This window comes from Vicugna pacos, chromosome 1 (assembly GCF_048564905.1).
Source record: "Vicugna pacos chromosome 1, VicPac4, whole genome shotgun sequence".
Classification (NCBI taxonomy): Eukaryota; Metazoa; Chordata; class Mammalia; order Artiodactyla; family Camelidae; genus Vicugna; species Vicugna pacos.
The window spans coordinates 115040365-115056278 of NC_132987.1; positions in this window are offsets into that span (position 1 = coordinate 115040365).

Consider the following 15914-nt stretch of genomic DNA (forward strand, 5'->3'; position numbering starts at 1 on the left):
ATTTGGTTTTTGATATACAATTTTTCTCATTTATTGCATTTGTGATTTTCCCTCATTCTGGTCCATTTTCTCATGCAGTTTTTTTATTTCAGTTTATCTTCAGTGTGGCTTATATTTGTATAGTTTTAGTCCCATTTTCCTGGGTTTGAAGACCACCTCCACCGAACAGTTTTGTGTTTTGTTCTCCCAGAGCCCTTGCGAATTTCTCTGGTGCTCAACTACTTTTGACATTGATGTTGTGGCTTGAGTGCACTGTGCTAGGCAGGGTGGGAACTTACTTCCACTCCCAGTGCTGACCTGGATTTCTGCTTTCTCATCTTTTTCTCCTCCGAAATCCAAGCAGATGACCAGCTTCCTTGTCACTTCGCAGACTGGTGGGTAGAATGTTTCTAATCCTTTTCATATTTCAAGTCTGGAGCAGTGTTTGTGACTCCCGGCCCATGATTTAGATCAGTTCTCACTCCTTGGCCTCTAGAGTCAGATCCAGACTCTTTTCATGTGAACATCACATTTGAACCCCCCCATCCTCCAGCCTCTATCAAAGCCTGCTTTTCCATGAGCCCTTCATCTTGAGTTCCCATTAGCAATTTCACTTTCCTGACTAGGGATACATTTTTTTTTCTTCTTAAATTTTATCTAGAATTTTTATCCATTTAAAATGGAGGTTAAGAATTTACCAAGATAGTGACCAGAATTCCACAAATAAGATTCAAAGAGAAATTTTTTTTTTAAAAAAAACTTGCATTCTTTTTTTTATTGAGCATAGTCAATTTACAATGTTGTATCAATTTCTGGGGTCTAGCATCATGCTTCAGTCATACAGAGAAAATTAATTTTTACAATAAGCCAAAGATGGCTCTATTGTGGAGTAAAATCAAGTCAAAATTTGCTTGAAATTTTAAGGTAGTTTGAATACGAAAGAAATTTTGCTTGAGGCAGAGGTTTGGGCCAGTTTCCTTCATCCCCTGAGGTTACGTGTTTGTTCTGTTTTGTCATCGGGGGTACTTCTGTGGAAAAGTTTGAGAAGCACTGCCCTGAGATGACCTTGACTTCTAAAATGGAAATCACTCTGTGGGCAAGACCCTGACATGTAAATTACTGACCCAGACTTGAGAGCCCTTGCCTGGCTCAGCGGCCTGTGTCTACTGTTTTGTCTACGCCTGTCCTCAGATGTCAGGAGGCAGATCTTTAAAAACTATGGTTACTCATGACAAAAAGTTAAAATACTGCAAAAGGCTGTGAAGTGGAAAGAAAAAGAGCCCCAACCAGTCACCCCTCCCTCCCCGGAGTCCCTTAAGTCCCACTTCTTATGGACCTTTACAGAAATGTTATATTTGCAGATACAGGTTTTTTTTTCCCCCTCTTTTGACACAAATGGGATCAAGTATACCTGTTCTGCAGATTTAAATTTTTTATTTATTGATACATTTTGGATACATGTAGTTTTACTTTACGTTTTTGGCAACTGTAGTGGATTTCCCATATATTAATGAGCCTCTATTAATAGACATTGGATTTATTTCCCATGCTTTTGCTATTTCCAAAAACACTCTAGGGAGTATATTATGCAGACACCGTTCTGTAAGGATATAGGCCAATCTGCAGGGTAAATGCTGAGTCCATGGTTTGTGCACTTAAAGCTTTGATGTAGTGTGCAACACAGGGAACTAAATTCAATACCTTGTATGGCCTATAATGAAAAAGAATATGAAAAGGTATATGCATATATATTATGGTATAAATAAATCCCTATACTGTAATGCTGGATACCAGAAATTAGCACAACATTGTAAATTGACTACTTCAAGAAAAACAAACGAACAAACAAAACACCTTTTGATGGACGGGGTTGGATTGCTCTTCAGAACTGTGACCGCGATTTATTCTGTTATCAACGCTGGGAGCACTGCCCAATAAGCAGGACTTTAAGAGGCTTCCAAATTTGTCCCCTCTGGTTGGCACCCCCAGGTGTGCAGGGATGTTACCGTCTGACACTCTGTCAAGGGCAAACATCTAGTCATTGATGTTAAGGTCAGATTCTGATGGCTTTTGAGAAACATAGTTGCTTGAGTAGCTTTTGGGATTCCAAATGGAGACCAGACACGGATCAGAGGCTGGGAGGGCTGCATAAAGGACAGTCGATGAAAAATACCCAAACATCGATCTTTTTAATTTAACTATTATTGCTTTTTGATAAATAAATTATTTTCAGTATAAAAAAGTTGAAAATATGAAAACACACAAAGAAGTTAGTAAAGTTACTAATACGTGGGTAATTAAATAATACTATTTATTTGAACAGTTGAATGATTTAGTTATAATTAAATAATGCAAAGTAATTAATTAAGTACTTAAATAATTTGATAAAACTACTTTGTGTGGGGATAGCTGATACACAATGTAGTTAGTAAAAATAAACCCAGAGCCTGTATTTGGGGTGATGGCACTTCATTCATGAAAACCAGTTGTTAAATACTTTGACTGTCTCTCTTGTGTGTAGACTGTGTGCAGAATGCTTGAAAGTAAAGATGACATGAAGTTATACCATGCAAATATTTATGAAAATTTACAATAACCTTAATGATTCGTAACTTTCTCTTTTAACTTGACATTGCCCCTCTCATGAATTCTTCTTTCGTATTATTTTTTGGTTCTGTGGATTCTGGAATGAATGTACCATTATCCATTTGGCTAATTCAAATTTCATTAGACATTTTGGTAATTTCCAACATTTGAATGTCAAAAGCAATGCTATGTTGAATATTCTCGAGTAGACAGAAGTATCTCACACACTTATTTCCTCAGAATATATTTTTGGGGGTGGAATTGCTGGTTCAAAGTTCATGTACATACATTTTTAAATCTTTTTGCTCTATTTTGCTGGGCTGACCTCTGGAAAGGTTGCCTGAGTTTTATTGCCATTAGCAGTGCATAATAGTCCCAAAGGCACTTCCCTTGCCACTGTGTGCTATTTCTTTACCATTTTATCAAGGGAAAAACCAAACAAAACGGAAAAAAAACAAAAAAGAGAAACAAATGTGTCTTGCTTTATAACTACTTTTTTATTACCAGTGCATAGTGGCATTTTGTATGTCTTTATATGCTGTAAGTTGTGCGCGTTTGTTTAAAAAAATTGATAAAACTGTTCATGATAAAATAAGGATATCAAACCTTTGTCATAGCCGTTGCAAATATTCTTCTCAATTTTTCTGGAAACTTCTGGATAATTTTTTTGAAAAAGCAGTTTGACTTACAGTCACGCTTGTCTTTTCCTTGACCAGTGGGTGTCTTTCAGCAGAGGGTCTTGAGACAGAGAGGCTGAGAAACACTGGCGGAGTGCTGAAGGCAAATGTGCCTCCTTGCCAAAGGCTCCATCAGCAGAGGCAAGGACCGCTGTCATCCCACAGAGTCTGAGGGAGACCGGGGCTCCGGGCAAGGTTTGCTCTACCGCTGCCCGCATTGCTTCTAAAGCGTCTTGCTATCAGAGCCCCTCAAATCTGGCCACTTTTCTAGTAATCTGGAATAGAGGTTACAGTAAACACTCCGAAATATGGAAACAATTGTTTCCAAATTCCGAACAGGCAGCTGTGTGACCAAGCCTCCTTCTTTGTCCTTGGTGGCTGGCTGCAGGCTGTCTTTTCATGGCCTCTAAAATGTCTCCCTGGACCTAAATGTCGCTTTGGGTACTGGGACCTTGGATTTTATCCTCCTTCAAAGCCCTTCCATCGTTAGTCAGCAGTCCTTCAGTGGCATGGAATGCAAAGCCAGCTGTTTTCTTGGTGGAGGTCATTATGAAAATGCTTAGAATTCCTACAGCCATGTTGATACCAGACAGAGAATGAAGCCTACACGGGAAGCAGAGAGAGGAAAAGATCTGGGTCCTTGTTGACATCCTTGAACTGCTAATTCAACTGGCCCCAAAGCTCCCCTCCAGGGAGTCTTTATTATAGAAGATAGTACATTCCGGTATTGAGGCTGCTGGTTCCAGTTCGGGTTTCTGTTATTTGCGGCCAGAGCCTCCCAGTGGGCAGAGTACTTATAATGCCAAAGCCCCACCAAAGCCCACAGCTTCTTAGGACCCCCAGGAGTAGCATCTGAAGACTCGAAGCATTGTTGTTATTGTGCAAATCTTCTCTGAGATGAAATGTCCTTTACATTCTCCTCTCTTGAGCCAGCCCTCCCTGCCTCTGCTGCCCTTGTCACTTCCATTCCTCATGGCTTCCACTCTTCTGGGAAAGTTCAGAAAAAGTTCCCATCCTGTGCATGTCATCCCTTTAGCCTCCAGTTTGTGAAGATGAACCAATCACTGCCCATCAGCAGGCAGATGGCTCACTCCTGGGGGAATGGCTCACAAGGCGGGTGGCAAAGAAGATTTCCAGCCAGAGAAGATTTAGAGAAGACCAATCATGTTGAGTGTCCTTGGTTTGCAACGTCTCCCCTGTCTGGGGACTGTAAGTAGCCTGGGGTACCACTCTGGGCGGTGGGGGTGTTGACAAACGAGGGGCAATGGGATTTGAGGTTGGTTAGACATCCGGCCTGATGATATTGCCCTCCAGGACCCAGTCTCTTTCCTTCTCTATGCCTTGCCATCCTTGAAGTCGGCCTCATCTTGGTTTCAAGACGGTGGCATCAACTTGAGAAATAACACCCTGGGGAATGAGGGAGACTCTCTTTGGTGGCTTTCTCTTAGGAGAGAGAACATTCCAACTCTTGCCTCACCCTACCTCCACCTGCAGGTCCATGTCTTTTGGCCATCCTTGTGTCTCAGGCTCATCCTGATAAAATCACTGGCCATCGAAAATGGAGGGTCTCCCTGAGGTCCTGCCGGGGGTACCTGGGAGTGGGGTGGATGTATGGACAAAGCAGGAGTTTTTTAAAGAAGGAAGATGGGGGTAATAGATTCTGTGACAATCAAGGGTGCCACCTATAAATATGATTTGCAATTTCACCGTGTTCCAGAACTTGATCTGCAATGTTTCTAACACCCACCTCAACCCCATGAAGTGGTATCATTACCTCATTTTACAGAGGCGTAGACTGTGCTTAGAGGTTAAGATTTTTTTGATATTATTAAACAATCCTTTTTCTAAAATACTGTGGTATTCGAGTTTGCAAGTGGGCAGCACAGGGATGTAATTTCCCAGGTGGTGGGTGGAGTTCAGCCAAATGCAGTGTGATGCCCTCCCACCTTTTGGTGCAGCCAAGAGCTCCTTGGATACAGGCTCTCCCCTGGATGTGCCTTACCTTGAACTGTAGAGAACCACCGTCAGCCAAAACAGTCCCGTTCATAATAACAGGAAGGCTTGCCAGGTACCGAGCGGAATTACACTGGAGAATAAGGGCACAAGCCTTTCTGGACTGACATGTCTTTCCGCTCCCACTCAGCCCACTCGGGGCCACCCAACAGATGATGCCCTAGGGCCTTGGCACGCAATTAAAAGTGAAGAAATGCTTAATCAAATCATGCCACTTGAAGTGAGTCGGGCTGGAATGAAAAGCTGGCCAGCGTTGCCTACAGTGGAAATTTACCAGCCCCAAGCAGACACCAAATACTCCTAGGTTGTTTTGAAACAGATACTGTTGTGTTCTGCAGAGTTCTGAGATCCGTTTGCAAATATTTAAAAACCTTTCCATTAACAATGATTGCCTTAGGAGATCACACACAGCGCGCGCGCGCGCACACACACACACACACACACACACACACACACACGCCTCACCCTCCCTGCCCTCAGAGGCTTATACTACATGCACAGGGGAAGCAGAAGCCCATAGTCGGCACCCCAAGCACCCCAAATGTCTCTTCCAATTGGCTGAGACTCACGCATCCCTTCTACCGTCTGTTGAGACAGCTCTCATTAAAAAAAAGTTTATTTATATTTTCTCCCCTCAAAAATGTCATGACTAACTTTCCATTCATTATCAAAATATTCTTCTGCCACTAATTTCCCTTCTTGGTTAAAGTAAACAAACAAGCAAACCCTGTTGGCGTTGCCCCTGGGGTGCATCCTGCTGTAAACAGGAGAAAATTCCTCTTGGAGAAGCTCGAAGAGCCCTCCTGTGAGAGCTTCCTATGCAGTTCCTCTCTGGGTGTCAGAGCCATTCGGCACAGAGGGCAATTAGGGGCCCCGAACTGCAGGGGCCACAGGCAGACGACCTTGAATGCACTGGGGTGAAGCGTCAAATCCTTCAGGGCTGGCCCCTGTTTCTCAGACAAGCCCTCCACCCTCCCACGGTGTACCCTGCCGAGGGTGCCATGGTGTGACCTGGACCCAGAAGTCATTCTGTCTCTCTGAGCCTCAGTTTCCTCAACCATAAAACAAAGCCACAGGATCTTACACTCTCTAAGTCTCCTCCTGCCTGAAATTCTGGGATTCGGACTCATCAATGTCTCAATGAAAAAAAAAAAAGGAGCAGGGGAAAATTCTTGATAAAAATCATCTAAGTTTTTAAGATTCGGGAATATGTTGTGAAGGACTCTGTGTGTGAGTGAAGTATTTCATTTTCAAAAGGCAGGACACACAAAAAATGTCAGAAAACCAACTCTTCCAAGGCTTCCTTTCCAACAAGACAGCCGAGAGCATGCCCTGAACCCCGCAGAGTATTCCCTGCAATTGCAGGAGCAGAAAAGGGGTGCAGGGGTCTTTCTACCACTTCCCTGAGCAGGGGCCACTTCTCAGCCCCCCAGCTTTCCTTCTGTTCCATGACCTAATCTGTATGACTGTCTAGTGGACTCTGGGATTTGGGGACAGGCTTACAGGCCTCCTAGAAAAATCTTGGAGGACCTAGGGGTGGAGACAACTCCTGACCAAAGAGAGGAGAAGAGGTCTCCGGAGAGACTCACTTTAAGAGAAATCAAGACAAAACATTGAGTCTTTTTGTGATAGACATGGCCATTGATAGATGACACTGCCCAGTGTCCCTCAAGAGTCCTTGGACCGGTCTCCTGGGGATTGGTTTTATGTGGAAGGGATGTGAGGCAGAAAGAGGGCATGCTGTTAGGACAGGTGTGACCTTTCAAAATTGGCCAAAAGGAGACAGACATCATTGCCTCTGCTGGGGAGACTCCCTGGCCTGGAGCACCCTTCGGGAGTGGCTGGACTTCCTGGGGACCCTTGATATAATGGAGGGTCTTGCAATGGGATTAGGTTCTTCAGCCACAGCAGTGAACCCAACTACATAGGACCTGGGTCCCCTTGGGCATTTGGCGATGGGAGGGACCTTGATGGGGTGGTTGGAAGCTTGGATTTCCATATCAGTACTAGGTGGGAGCTGGGAGTCAAATCACACTGGGACCAATCGCAGCCGTCTTGATAAATCAGGATGAACTAGGGAGATGAAGAGGATTCTGACAAGCTCTACCAGCCACACCTCAGTCACGGCTCCCAATTCCAGTCAGGAGACAACTGGATGACTTTCACAGGGGGATGAGAAAAATGAGGCTGATACAGTGCTTTCTTCCATAAATCTAAAGTCATTTAATTTAAGACTGTTCTCTATTCTGAGATTATATCTTCTCCAGTTTTGGCATTAAATGTGTCCTCTTTTATGAAACAATGGCAATGAGTGGTAGTTTTTAAAAAATGTTCTTATTTGGTAAAATAAAAAGTTGGCAAATCTAGTTGACCCCTGTGGCCAATTCTGCTAGTGTTCTCTCAGTATTGGTTTTTGCCTTCATCCACACCGAGAGAAGTTTAGAAGGGCATGTGGCCACCCAGAATGAAGCCTATAGTTCTCAGTCCTCCTTGGATCCAAGCATGGCTATTTGTTGAAGTTCTGGCCAATGAGATGTTTGCAAAAGTGACACATGCAACTTCTGAGTAGTATCTTTAGAAGGAAGGGATCTATCTGCTCCCTGCTCCCTTCCTGCCTCCTGAAGGCTAGAATATAGGCATGGAGTTATCTAGGACTATGAAGATGAATGCAATATACTGAGAGTGGCAGAGCAACAAGACAGAAAGAGCCTGGGCCTCCATAACCATGGCACTGCTATATCAATCCAGGATGCTTACATAATGCAAGAGAAATGGCCATTGATATTTTATGTCTTTGCAGATAAAATGAATCAGCATTTACATGATATTTACAGAGATGGAAATAGATGAGATTATCTAGGAAAAGAGAGTAGAGGGAGGAAAAAAGAGAACCTCGAATGGAGCCTTAAAGAACTCAAACATATAATAGTTATGCAGAGGAAGAAGGAACCCCAAGGAGACTGAGGAAGGGAAGGAAGCCAGAGAAACAGGAAAGGAAAATAGTGTGAAGGAGCCAATGGGAGTGTATATTTCAGGAAGGAGGGCGTCATCAACCAGTTCTGGTGATGCTTGGGGTCAAGAAAGAAGAGGCCCCAAATGTGGTCATTCTGTTTAAAATGAAAGTAATTGGTGACTTTATCAGAAATGGGTTCATTGAAATGATGGAATGAAAGCCAGGGAAGGAGATGAGGAGTAAATGGGAGGTGAGAGACAGACATTTCCAATAAGTGTGGCCATGATGGGAGATGCCTCTTTTTTTTCTTTTCTTTTGTTTTCTCTTCTCTTTTCATTTCATTTCTCCCTTTCTTTTCCTTTCTTTTTGATCTTCTTTCCTCTCCTCTCCTTTTCCCCCTTTCTCTTTTCTTTCTTTTTAAAGAGGTGCAGAATCTAGGGCATTTAAGTACTGATGGGAAGGATCTACAGCAGAGAAGAGATGGAAGAAATAGTCCAGAGACAGGAAAATTGAGGGCATAAGACCCCGAGAAGATGAGCAGCAAGAGAGGCAGAGAGCATCGGTGAAGAAACTGACACTTAGCAAGAGGATGGAGAGTTGGGGGCAAACTCAGGAATATATGTTTATAGATTTGGTGGCAAGCAATTGGCTCTCTTTTCTTAGTGAGATAGAAGGCAAGGCCCTTGCACAGAGTGAAGGAAGGAGACGTGGTTGCAGATATAATGAGATTGGAGAAGATTTGGAGTACAGATTGTGTGAAATTGGAGCCTAAGCTGACCAGAGGAGCATGTAGAAGCTTTGATGGTCATGCAGTCCTGAGGGCACGGCTCAGGTGGGTTCATGCAGGTGTGGGATTTGCCTCCATCAGTGCTCTGCTGGCTGGGAGCAGGCATGGAGGAGATGGATGTTGCTGTTCATCCAGGGCTGGAATTTGCTAGATGAGTGGGATGTAAGGATAGAAGAGGAAAGGAATGTATAGTATTTGGAAGACAGTAATTGGAGGACTAGAGTATTGAATCTAAGCAGGATAAAATGGAAGGTGAAGAGAGTGAAAGTAGCAGAGAAGAGATATCTGGGGGGTCATTGGACCAAAGCTTTTAATGGAGTTGAGTAACAGATGTATGTAGCCGGATTATGGAATTGAGAGATAAATTAATATAGGAGACTACGGTCAGAGAGTGGGGGCACTTGAGTTTGAGATTTAGAGATGGAGGACCCCTCTGTGCCTGCCAGGTTCAGGTGCACATGGGAGTGGGGTGCTGAGGAGGAGGAAGGAAGATGGTCCCTGGAGACAGAAGAACAGGACCGAGGGGTCAGGATCTTGAATGAGCCTCCCATGGGGATTCTGAAGTAGCAACTTGAACGGAGGTGAAGAAAGTTGTGTGCTAAGTCTTGGTTGGATAAAGAAAGTCCAGAAACAACCTAGACTGGGGCAAGGAAGAGAGCTGAATGTTCTTAGCCTCAGCTGAGCAGGTAATTTGCAAAACCAGGAAAGAGAAATGTTCTGGCAGGACAATATGGAACAGGAAAGATGTGAGCCCAACACTTAGCCCCAAAGTCAAGAGCGTAAGAATAAACAGTTTCTATCTGAGGGGGCTCAACAGAAACAGTGCCCCTGGGTCAGCCAGTAGCAACCAGCTCAGTCCCTCGAGCAACTCCCGGGAAGCTTTGAAAATGCAGGTTCCAGGGCCCCCAGGCTAATTAAATCTAATGTTTAGGGCAAGTGCTTGGTCTTCAGGGTCATGAATCTTGCAGCCACACAGGGTTCTGTGCTCAGGACGGCCCTACACTTGGCTTAATCCTCTGCTGTTGGCATTTTGAAATTCTTCATAACTTTTGAATCAAAGGCCCTACAAATTCATTTTTCACTGTGCCATGTAAATTAGGTAACCAAGCCTGTCTGGGCAGCAGCACCCTTTTACAAATCTTCTCGATGGTGTCTGGTGTGTCTGGCCATTGCTGAGAGTTACACAGGTAAGCCGAGGGTTGGAGGGAACATGTGAAGAAGTGGCTGTGGGTGCAGGGAGTTTGTCATCACAGGCCTGGAGTTTGGAGAGCAGGAGGGAGGAGGAGTGGCAGGCTAAGTCAGAGGAAGATGGCAGAGGGTATGATGGGGAGAGGGTGGATGGGCACAGAGATTTCTGCTTTAGGTTTACGCTTGGTTCCTTGCAAAGGGTGAGTGCTTCCAACTTGCAGAATTTTGCCTTGGACTGAAAGGGAAGTGCAGTGGTGGGTGTGAGGCTGGAGAGCCTTTGCCTTGCAGTCTTCTGGAGAGTGCATGGGTGGACTGGGGTCGATGGATGGAAGTTGGGTATTGGGGCTGGGGTGGGTGGAAGGGTCTCCAGGGCTCTTTCACGTCAAGAGACTCATGATGTTTTGGCCGGAGGTCTAGAATTGGGAGCTGCCATCACACAGATGGAATGTGGAGCAATGCCCATCTCAAGTTTTGGGCACTCGGAGTGCTCAGGGGACCTTACCAGGGATGTGGCAAGTTCATGAGAATCTTGTTTTCCCCTGGGAGTCTGAGAGGAAGTGAGCAGAGCTATGTAAACTGAGACTGGGCTCTGGGAAGAGGAGGCTCCCCAGAGAAACGAGCCACAAACACAGGCGCCGTGGGGTCAGTTGTCAATGAAATGTTGGTTGTTTTTCTAAACTACGAGAGATAAGAGGTGGTAAAATCTTCCCTCAGCTTCAGCCTTTTAGTATAAATATTTCTGTCAAAGTCAACGCAGGCGGGACTAGGCCTGGAGGAGGAGCCAGCTACGCAAGCCCTGTTGGCCCCCCTCTGGGAGCTGCTTTGTCCGGGGCCTGCCATGAAGGTGCCAGGTGGCACTCCACATGCTTCTAGTCTCTCTGTCTGGGAAGGGGGCTGGTCCTCCACCTGCTGTGGTGGGGAACTCCTCCTCCCTCAAGAAACCTCAACTCCTGCGTGTGAGGGATGACGCAAGGGCACCTGTGAGCACCTTTATGTTAAAGGTTAGAATATTAGCTTTTAGAGATGCTGTACTATCACAGACAAGGTGGCTTACAGAATACAAGTGTGTTTCCTCACAGCTCTGGAGGCTGGACATTTGGGATTAAGGTGTGAGCAGGGCTGGCTCCCCTTGAGGGCTGTGAGGGAGAATCTTTCCAGGGCCTCTCTCCCAGCTGCTGGGGCTTAGCTGGCTGTCTTTGGCATTGCTTGGCTTCTGGACTTATCACTCTGATCTCTGCCTACGTCTTCCATGGCATTCTCTGTCTGTCTCTCTGCATCCACCCAAATGTCCCCTTTTTATAAGGACATCAGTCATACTGGATTAGGGCCCACTTTGACAAACTTACTTAATTTGATTAATTCTGTCAAGATCAGACTTCCAAATAAGGTCACACTGAGGTGCTGGGGTTAGGACTCAAACATATCTTTTTGAAGGTCAACACCATTCAACCCATAAAGATTAGTAAAACATTTATTTTCTTACTTTTTGGATAAAAATAGATCAAAATAGAAGTTCTAATGGCTCCCTCTGCATCCCAGCAGGTAACGGGCTGGTGTACCCATGGAATGTGTGTACTTTTCCTGGAGTCCACTGCCCAACTGGGTCTGTCCCTCCTCCTCTCTCCCCCATGATCATCCAGCCCCAGCTCTTACTGGGGCAGGGAGGGTGAGGTGTGGAAAGGCCAGGCCCTCTTCAGGAGCTCCCCTTGGAGTTATGCAGATCAGTTTAGTGCTGGACTTCTGGTATTGAGACGGACGAGTGAACCACCGGTGAGCCTCCTTTCCCTTGTCCTAAACTTCAGACATAGTAGAAAGACATGGTTTTAAAAGCAAGCAGGGGAAAGACAGTTTGGTATTTCTTCCAAAAGTTCAACATAGAATTGCCTTCTGACCCAGCCACTCCACTCCTAAATACACATACCTCTCCAAACTGAAAATGCATTCAAACAAAAACTTGTATGTGAATATTCTTAACAGCACTATTCATAACAGCTAAAAGGAGAAAGCAACCCAATCAATGTCCCTCAGCTGATGCATGGATAAACAACATGTGACGTATCTACACAACGGAATATTGCTCAGTCATAGTAAGCCATCCCGCATCACAAACAAACCCCAAAACCATGATGCTAAGTGAAGGAATCCAGTCACAAAAGATCACATACTGTAAGACTCCGTTTCTACGTTATGTCCTGGGTAGAACAATCCATAGAGACAGAGAGCAGATTTAGTGGTTGCTAGGGGCTCAGGAGAGGGGAAGATGGGGAGTGACTGCTTAATGTGGTGGGGTTTTCTTTTATGGTGATGAGAATGTTTTGGAGCTAGATAGAAGGTGGTGCGTGCACAAAGTGTGACTACAGTAGTTGCCACTGAAAAAATTGTATATGTTGGATGGTTAATTTTACGTTACATGAATTTACCTCAAAAATTAAAAAGCAAAAAGGGGAAATTTTGGGGGATCAGAAGCTGTCAGGGCTCCATAACCATGGATAGTGCATTATGATGACACTGTGGGCACCCTCTGTGATGGGGACTCTGGAGAGAGCCCTGACTTGATGCCCTCCTGCAACTGGCCAGGACAGCTTCCACCACATGGGCCAAGTGAAAATCCTAGCAACAACATGGAATTTTTTCTCTTAAAAAAAAAAATCAAATGGCTTGGTGCTGTCTGCTGTCCAGAGCTTGTGGGCAATGTGGACGTATTAGTAACCACAATTTACAAGACCCCTTCCTGTCTTCTCTAGCTCCCTCCCAAACCTTCAAGTCCTGTATTTTAGGTTCCTCCTGTTTTCTTTGGAATGCAGTTAATTGACTTGGAATGACCATAATCTGCGGTGGAGAATAACATGCTTACTGGGTAAATAGCTCCTTCTCAAAAGAGCTGCAAAAAGCAGATTATGTGCAAATTCAGGGAATGTTTTTCGGTGCCAAGCTCTGGTTGGATTTGAAAGGTCCTGTCAAGCTTCAGATTCACAGCTTGACATTTATATGGTTATTTATGTCACTTATTAGCTGTGGTGTGCTTGTGACACTCTAATTATGACTGCCCTCCTAGCTTGTCTTGGGAACAGCAAGAGATTGCTTTGTGACAAGAGTTCACCCTGGGGTGTTCCTCTTGAACACATCTGGGCAAGGAGGGAGTCAAAAGGGCTGATGACTTTGGCACGTGTTCGTTTTGGGCTGCAGTGTTCTTGAAGCTTTTGCCCCCAAAAACCCTGGTTGCCAGGCATTTCTGCTGCTCTGGGTCCAGTAAGAGGCAGAAAAATCTACCCTGGGAACCCAAGAAGCTGCTCCAAGTGCCATGTCTTGAATAGCCTTTGTTTCTAGGAGATTCTGAGGCATGCAGAAGGAAGCTCTGCATTTCTTTAAGGTGGTTCGGAAAGCCAGCCTGAGTAGGGAACTGTGAAGAGGCAATATCTTGATTTTTGAGAAATTTGTTCTAATTTTTGACATTCTGACATTAAAAAAAGTCTTGAGCCGTGATTCCTAGCCTTGGGTCTGCAGGGCAAAGGGAATCCGCTCTGTCCCGAGGGGCCTGATCTCTCTAACTTGGACCTGGAATGGAAATGGACCCATGTTGTGAGGCTTCTGGTTATAGTGTTCCCCCACCTCCACCTTCCCCACCTTGGGAGGCTGTCGGGTGGTACAAGTGCCAGGTGGTGGTCTCAGTAGAGTCCCACAGAAGAGAAGTGAAGAAGGTGGGTTCTTGGCTCAGAATGAACTCCACCTGGCTCCTCCTGCTCCAGGTGAAGTTCTCAGGAGGAGACTGAGTCTGACACTTCCCAGGAGAACCAAAAAAAATATAAGAAAAGCACCTCTGAAGATAAATACTGCACTGAACTGCAAGGCATGCTATAAAAGGTGCACCCTGGCTGTTACTGGAGGCTGAGAATGGCTTTGTCTCCCAGATGGGGCTTTTACTGTGGGTTATGGTCACACCACGGTGCCACAGTCCCCATCACTGACCTCCCCGGCCTTCAGAACAGCTCAGTGCTTTCAAGAAAGGAAAGCTGGGATTCACTCGCATTTTGCTGCCATCTTGGAAAAAGATCTATCTCGCTCGTTCCCATTTTTATAAAATCTTAGTTAAGCTGATGGACACTTCCTGTTCCCCAGACCATTTTTGCTCCTTGCTTTCCTTAAGTTAGGATGCCATTCGCCATACCCCTGATGCTTTGCAGCTACGTGGGAGTTTGAGTCCAGGTTGCTTGAAGTAATGACTACCTATCAATCCAGAGTTTCCAAGACTTCAGATGTGCACAGCCAGTGGCCTTCTGCCAGGCAGGAGAGTTTCTAAAAAGAAAAAAGTCAAGGTGAATGTCAAGTGAATGCCCACATAAATATGTCAAAGTGATTTTTGACAAAGGAGCAGAAGCAATTCATTGGAGAAAGGATGATCTTTTCAACAAATGATGCTAGAGTGATGGATGTCCACAGGCAAAAAAAAAAAAAAAGAACCTCTACTGCAACTCCGCACATTATTCCTCACCTCATTACACAAAAGGTAACTCAAAATGGATCATGAAAAAAAAAATGGATCATGGACTTCAATTTCAAATGTAAAATATGAAACTTAGAATAACTCCACCTAAAATTTAAAAAAAATAGAAGAAAACATGGGGACCTGGGCAAGATGAAGAGTTTCTAGACTTGATACCAAAAACATGATCCATACAGGGAAAAACTGGTAAATTTTACATCCTCAAAATTGAAACTTTTGCTCTGTGAAAGCCCCTGTGAACAGAATGGAAAGATAAGTAACAGCCTGAGAGACAGTATTTGCAAATCATATACCTAACAAAGGACTTGTACCTAGAATATAGAAAGAACTCTCAAAACTCAACAGTAGAAAAGCTCTAAAATGGGCAAAGACATGAATAGATGTTTTGTTAGGTAGTTAGATAAGTGGGGACACCCGGCAGCTATGGCGAAGGAGAGGGAGGATGGTCTGGAAGATTGCGGTGTGCCCGCCTTCAGCATAAAGGGGCTTTACTTAGTCTAAATGAGTGCCGACAAGAAACAGGTTAGAACTTGATGGCCTGGCAGTAGCAACCAGGACCCAATTGGACATGATCCAGTGCTCATTGTAAAAATGTAATTAGCATTGCGGTTTAGGGCCCCCCCCTGGGTTTTTCTGTGTGCATTATGGGTAAGGACATGCGCAAAAGGGGATAAACATGACTAAGCATTCCAGGGGCAAGGGCCATCAATCAATCAAGAGACCATCTCCAAGTGAGGGTAAAAAGAAAGGGCCAAACAAAGACCATTTCTATCCACCCTTGGATCAGCCTGCCTCCTGTTCTTGGAGGTGTAGTTCGCTTTTGCTAATAAAACTTTTAAAATCTTTCACTACTCAATGCTTCTGTCTCCCATCTGAATTCTTTTGAGTAAGACAAGAACTAGAATCTTTTTTCTCCCCCTTTTGGGGTAACAGTTTCACTGGAGAAGATATGCAGAAGGCAGATATGCACGTGGAAACTAGTTCAACATCATTAGCCATTAGGGAGATGCCAATTAAAACCATGATGAGATATCACCATGCACCTATCAGAATGGCTAAAATAAAAACCGGTGATAACACCAACTGCTGGCGAGGATGGGGGAGACTGACTCCCTCACACGTTGTGATGGAAATGGAAATGGCACGGCTCCTTTGGAAAAGAGTCTGACAGCTTCTCACAAAACTAAACATGCACTTACCATGTGACCCAGCAATCGCAATCTTGGACAT